Consider the following 7119-nt stretch of genomic DNA (forward strand, 5'->3'; position numbering starts at 1 on the left):
GGCCTTGCTAGCAAATGCTTATCTGAGTCTCTCCATTCCTTGACCTGGCTGCTTAATAGCTGGGAGACGGACTTGCAAGTCCGTCCATGAGAGCCTCCGAAACACCTAAGGGGATCCATATGCAGTGAGGGGAGGACGAATGAGGGAGAAGGGCCTCTGACTGGCCTTAAGCCATCATCCAGGTCTTCTGGCAAACCTCTGCTGTTTATAAAGCAAGCACCTGTGCTGGTCTTTTTCTTTCCAGAGGTCACGGACCGTTCAAGATGGGACACTCAAACCCTGGGCTTCAAATCCTGTCTTCCCCGTTAGCAGCTGGGTGACTTAGCTTTGTTTTTTTGAATCTCTAGGCTTCGATTTGCCCTGCTCTAAGATGGGTATAAGGAGCCCTAGTGGCGTAGCGGCTTACACGTTGGCTGCTAACCACAAGATCAACAGTTCGAAAGCACCCACTATTCTATGGGAGAAAGATGAGGCTTTCCACTCCTGTATAGTGGTTACAGCCTTGGAAACCCATGGGGAAAGTCCTACTCTGTACTATAAGGTTGGTATGGGTCAGAATTGACTCTACAGCAGTGCGTTCGGTTTGGGGAGCTAATGTGGGTATAATACCTGTGTCAGAGGTTATTATGAAGACTAAATGCGGTGCTGTATGATAAAGTACTTAGCACAGGGTCTTTTGTGTTGTTGCTTTTGTTACATAAACATGGATGACAAGTTGTTCCACGTGACATCACAACTAGTGTTGCTGTGTAGAAGACCTGGAGTTCAGGTCAGGTTATACCAAGAATGAGCCTTGGAACCATCTGTTTCTTTTTCCTCTGGCTTTTTTATCTGTAAAATGTACGTCTTTAGTTGTTGCAGTGAATATTTATCAAAATCTTGGCAAACTGTAAGGACTTGGCGTGTTAATGGTTTCATCTTCACTGCGTTCCCATTCCATAGATAAGGGCATTGTTCCCAGGGTCAATCGGTTACTAGCACATGAAGCTAGAATTCCAATCCAGGCCATCTAGCCCTACCACCTGCATTTTTATCTTCCGCACTGTAAAGAATCCAGTGACATGATGGTGAATGGTGATGGAAGGGCTTTCAGAATGAGGAAGCACAAATAAATATGAGATTATTACTATTTACCCAAGCCTATTGACACTTGGTCTTCGGCTGGGATCCTGAACATTGTCTTACAGGGATTTAGGTTTTCCTGAAGCCTTTTAATCATGAAGACCACGGCAGCCAGAGGTGAGGGTGAAGAAGGCCAAGGTGAGCATCAATGTTAAGACTGTTAGTGCTCAGTTCAACAGCACATACACGCAAAATGGAAAGGTACATAGAAGATGAACACGCACCCTACTCAAAGATGACACGGAAATTCACAAAGCAGTCCATATTTTATGGGGAGGGCTATGAGTGGATGGTTAACTAGATACATAAGCTCACAGGTGGAAGAGGGGGATTAGGTGTATACGCATGAATATGTATAGAATTGAGAGGACATTTGAATATGCATATTTATTTTTGCAGTGAATATGTCCAAGAATATGGTGGAGCATACAAGGGGTAGGCGATGGGACGAATACTTTTTGGATATAGTCAAACACCTTGAGGGAATGAGCCATTGGGCCTGGGAGGTTAAGGGTCACAGTCTCAGGGGACACCGAGGTCAACTGGCACAATATAGTTCACCAAGACAATGTTCTCCATCCTAATTTGGTGAGTAGCGACCTCGGTCTTAGAATATTATGCGTGACCATGGAAGGGACAACTAACTGTCAGTCTCTCCCATTCTAGAGGCAAGAAGTGTGGAGAAAATGAAGAGACACGTGCATCGGTGCGGTGGACCAATGAGCCATGCAAACGTCCATCAGTCTTCACAGCAGCTCAGGGAAGGATCACAGGAGAAGACTCTGGCTCAGTGGGAAAAAAAAATGTGGAACAGAATTCAAAATCATAAATGATACCCATTAGAGCTGGGCAGGGCGCAGGACGGGCCAGTGCTCTGAGCTCTGTTGAACATGGACTCCTTATAGGTCAGCACTGACTCGACAGCACCTCACCACAACGGCCCTCTGGACATGCCGTTCTGCCGCACAGGGACCCTCACTTGACGGTGACCAGTTATTTCACAGGATTACCTCTGGTTCTTCCTTTCTTTTAAGTAAACTTCACATTGATATTCCCAGCCGGAAATGTGCACAAGTCTTAAGTGTACAAATCCTAAGCTGTCACCCCCATCTACAGCAGCACCCAGACAAAGCGTCAGTACATTACCAGCACCCCTAGAGTCAGTCCTGCCAGTTCATGCCAGCTACTAAGCCCAACAAAGGGCCCTCTATCCTGCCCCGGAACATCACAGACGGGCCCTGCCTGGTTTGGAGCTGGCCATCAATGGGACTGCACGGCACTCCCTTGTGTCTGACTTCTTTCATTCCGTGGTATGTGTATGGGGTTTGCCTGTGCTTTGCATATCGAATTGTTCCCTCTCACTGCCATAGTGTATTCCCTAGATCTGGTCTTTGGAAACAAATTAAATAGTTCACATAGAGTGTCCCAAAACAATTCAAGTTGGTCCTTAAAAAAAAAAAGTTAAGCAAATAAATTGCCAAGAAAGTTGATTAATATTTATACATTGGCTTCAATTTATTGGCCATTGAGTAACAGCCATTTCCTCAGATCACTGCCCCCCTCTCTTTCCTTTCCATTTGTCCTGGATTTCCACAGCTCCAGCTGTGCCACGTCAGTTCAGAGGGATGGAGGGAGCCCTGGTGACATTGTGGGCCATGCATTGGTCTACTAACCACAAGGTCCCAAGTTCTAATTTAGCAGCTGCTCCATAGGAGAAAGATAAGGCTTTCTATTCAAGCACAGATATACAATCTCAGACACCCCCGGGGGCAGTTCTGCTCTGCCCTTAGGGGTCTCTATGAGTCCCTATGGATTCATGACAGTGAATTAAAAAAGTAAGAGGATAATGATCTCGGTTTACCTGGGTGAACCCACTTGACCCCCGAATAACTCAGCTTTGTCTGCCCCCAACTTGACCATCATAACTGCCTCTCAAGTTTGAAATCGTAGCTAGTCCCCTTGACCTCTGCTACACTTTTCCAAGTTGGCCTCCAAGCTCCTTCAGGCTGACTCCAGTGAGAAGGGGGAAGGAGTCTAGGGAAAAGTCCTCTGTCTCTTCCCTCCCATGGCACGGCGTGAAGAACCACTCCCAGGCCTTTTGCAGGCACTTGGTTGGGAGAGGACTACACACTTTTTCTTTTTTCCTGCCAGCTCACAATGGATCCCTAGTACTTCATGCTCACCCACTTTCCTGGGGTCCTCTCCCCACCTTTGGCCGAATATCGCTATGCGATTTTAGAGGAGTCCTCATGCAACCATGACCTAATTCTAAAATGCAGTTTTAGGGAAACCCTCATGCAAATCGGCTGGAATGTCTGTCCCATGCCTGAGTCCATATATGGTACAATTCCTGAACACCACGAGGAGAGTGCCGACCATAATGCAACACAGCTGATTCCCCAGCTGTCCCTGCAGTTCCCTCAGCTGGACCCGCCCACGCGTTTCCATCCAGATCAGCACAGCACCCCGACAAAAGAAATGAAGGAATTTAGGGGACCCCTGCACTTTGTTTTCTACTTCTTCCTGGACTCCCTACATGTTTGCAGGCCGCCCTTTCTGGAATGACTGGGGCTTTTTCCTCAGCACATCTGAGTCCTGGGCGTGTAAGGGGAGGAGAAGAGACGGCAGTTGCAGCTCAGAGGCTTGCTCAAGCCCAAAGGCAGCCACTACTTTTTCAGCTGGAGCCTGTCCTAGGGCCCCACCCTGACCCTGGGCAGAGTTCAGTGTTCACAGCTCTTAGCTGGGTCCCTGGCTCTCCCTCGGTCTCCACCCTCAAATATTTTTTTTTGTTTGGCCTGCTGTTATGTATGAGGGATGGATTCTAAGGAACACTCAGGCTCAGAGAAGAACACTGAAGTCCAGACTATAATCAAAGCCCATTAGTGTTATTCATGTTCTTTTTATTAGCATCCTCACTGCCACTCCAGTGGCTATTAAAAGCAAGCACCACGTTAGACTCTAACAGTGCCGTGCTGGAGGCAGCTCAAAGCAGCTCGTGAGGCTAATTGTTTAGTTTTCAGGAAGTTTGTAAACCCATTGGCAAGCACAGCAATTAGTAAAGATTAAGTCTCTCAAATTAAAATCAAATAAACTAGATTAAAGACAATGGTAATAAATTACCCTAACTTATGACTTCAGATTATTTCATGAAGGAGCCCGGTGGCTCCGTGGATAAGGACTCAGCTGTAACCAAAGACTAGCTTTGGAATCCACCCAGCAGCTCTGCAGAAGGATCTGGTGATCAGGGCCCGTGAGATTCCCAAACCCAGTGCCACTGTGTCCATTCCAACACAGAATGACCCTCTGTCTCACTGCCATTGAGTTCATTCCAACTCCTGGTGATCCTATAAGACAAGGTTCCGGAGACTATAACACTTTATGGGAATAGAAAGCCTGGTCTTTCTCCCAGCGAGCGACTGGTGGTTTCGAACTGTTGACCTTGAGGTTAGCAGCACAACGCATAACCACTATGCCACCAGGGCTCCCTGATGCTATACAGGGTTTCTGAAACAGGAAATATTTATGGGAACAAACAGCCCCATCTTCTTCCGTGGGTGGCTGGTGAGTTTGATTGCTGACCTGGCAGCTGGCAGCCTGCGCTGTAACACACTACCATAGGGCTCCAAAGAAACCATATGGGGCAGTTCTACTCTGTCACCTGGCCTTGTCGCGAGTTGCAATGAGCTCGATAGCACCACCACCACCACTGCCTTCACTATGATTCACAGATGTCAGGTTACTGTTGCCTGCTGTGTTTCTGTGATGGAAATATCAGATAACAGTGTGCTGCTGGACATCACTTCCGGATTCTTCTTCTGTGGTCTCATGGGGGTGGCCTGAAATCATCCAGGAAAACACTGCAAATCAAGGTTCATTCCCAAACTACCCCTGGCTGCCAGTAGTCACATGTTTACTTGTCCACTGCTGAGTTGTTGTTAGAAGGTACTGCCGCGTCACTTCTGACTCAGCAATCCTATGTCCGAAAGAATGAAACACTGCCCAGTCCTGTGACATCCTCTCACAACCGTTCTTCTATTGGAGCCCGTCGATACAACTGCTGACTTGAGGCATCAATAAAGACTAGAATGAGATTCTTTGCCCTCAAGGTATTTATTATACAGCTAGGGAAAAAAGTCCTTCAAGATCTGGATTAGATACTAAACCCAAACCCAAACCATACCCGCTGCCAGTCAATTCTGACTCATAGTAATCCTATGGGACCGAGTAAAATTACCCCTTTGGGTTTTTTGAGACTAAACTTTACATCTTTTTTTTTTTTTAACCCTGCCTCCCGCCCCCCGCGTCCCCTGAAGGGGTGCTCTAGGTTCGGGGCTGGGGGGCGGGGAGAGAGGGGCAGAGAAGGTGGACGGAGGAGAGGAGTAAACTTTCCATCTTTACAAGAGCACACAACTTCTTCTTTCTCCCACGGGGCAACTCGTGGGTGACTTTGTGGTTAGCAGTTCAGTGCATAGCCTGCTACACCGCCAGGATTAGACTTTATCACCCCAGGAATGCCTGACGGAGGTGTGAAAGAGTCTGAGAGGCCAAATTAGTAGCTCAGCTCTGTCACTTACTAGCTGCGCCACCCTGAATAAGTTGCTAATGTTTTGCAACCATCTGCAAAACAGTACTGATAGCACCTCCTCCCAAGAATGCCATACAGATTAGTGATAAGGATATAAGAATGAAGAAAGGGCATCTCTGATGGAAGGAACGGCATAAGGAACGGCATAGATTCCAAAAGTTAGAGAACGCCTCATAAAATGGCCAACAGTCTGATATAGAGGGGGTACCAAAAAAATGGATTTTTTTCAAAGCTATGCATTTAAATTTTTTACAAAACAACCTTACCACCTTTAACGTACTCTCACTACACTTGTCAAATCTGTGATTCAATTCTTGGAAACATTTTTCAAACTCATCTGTTTGGATAACTGGCAGCACCTCCCTCATTTTCTTCACTCTTCTACGTCACCAAATTGTTATCCTTTCATGTGCCTTGGAAACAAAAAGATGTCACACAAAATGAGGTCAGGTGAGTAATGTGCGTGGGGCAAGAGAGGCATGCTGTTTTTTGCCAAAAACTGGCTCATTAAGATGGCTGCATGAGCAGGTGCATTGTCATGGTGGCAAAACCAGTCCCCATCTGCCATGAATCATCAGGCTTTTTATGTCACACACTGTTAGGAAATCTTTTCAGAACCTCTAAATAGAGGGTTTGGTTAACAGTCTGACCTGGTGGAATGAATTCCAAGTCCACTGTCCACCTCACATAAACACACACACACACACACACACACACATCATCTTGATCTTTTGTTTTACTTGATGAGCTTTTGGGGGCAAGGTGACGATGGTGTCTTCCACTGGCTTGCTTGATGTTTGCTTTTGGGATCGTAAGAATAGCACCGTGTCTCGTCACCAGTTATGACCTTGGAAAAAAGTCTGGGTCACTTCTGAGCTGTTCTTTCAAAGCACGGCATGTTTCCACTAGAAACTCTTTTTCCTGGCCAGTCAGAACCTGAGGCATAAATTCCACAACGTGACCCAAATCTTCCGTTAAAAGCCACTGAACTGAGCTCCAGCATAATCCAGATTCCGTATATACTTGTGTATAAGCTGAGTTTTTCAGCACATTTTTAATGCAGTTTTTGTGGTAAAATTAGATCCCTTGGCTGATATTCAGGTCGGCTTATTCTCGAGTATACACGGTAACTTTCCCATCTCTTCAATGGTCCATCATCAGTCTTAGAACACAAATGCATGAATTGTGTTGACATTTTCATTAGTTTGGGAAGTTGATGGACATCCAGAATGAGTTGATGGACATCCAGAATGAGGTGTCATCAATCAACATTTCGCCTATTTTGAAATGAGAAAACCCCTCATGCACTTGAGTTTTTTACAGTTTCTGTGGCATTTTTTCCCAGGCAGGAAATAAAACTCCATAGCTGCACACTGATCTCTTAAATCAGCCATCACAAAAAAACGAGGTTC

General features: G+C 46.2%; 1 non-coding gene across 1 annotated transcript; it reads left to right on the forward strand.

The window, feature by feature from the left end:
- Positions 1-1285: 1285 nt before the first annotated feature.
- LOC115871218 lies at positions 1286-1392 on the forward strand. Its single transcript, XR_004047170.1, has one exon. It is a non-coding gene; the product is annotated as a U6 spliceosomal RNA (small nuclear RNA).
- Positions 1393-7119: the final 5727 nt, after the last annotated feature.

This window comes from Echinops telfairi, unplaced genomic scaffold (assembly GCF_000313985.2).
Source record: "Echinops telfairi isolate 266 unplaced genomic scaffold, ASM31398v2 ScPeMD7_3533;HRSCAF=4204_1, whole genome shotgun sequence".
In the NCBI taxonomy this organism is placed as follows: domain Eukaryota; kingdom Metazoa; phylum Chordata; class Mammalia; order Afrosoricida; family Tenrecidae; genus Echinops; species Echinops telfairi.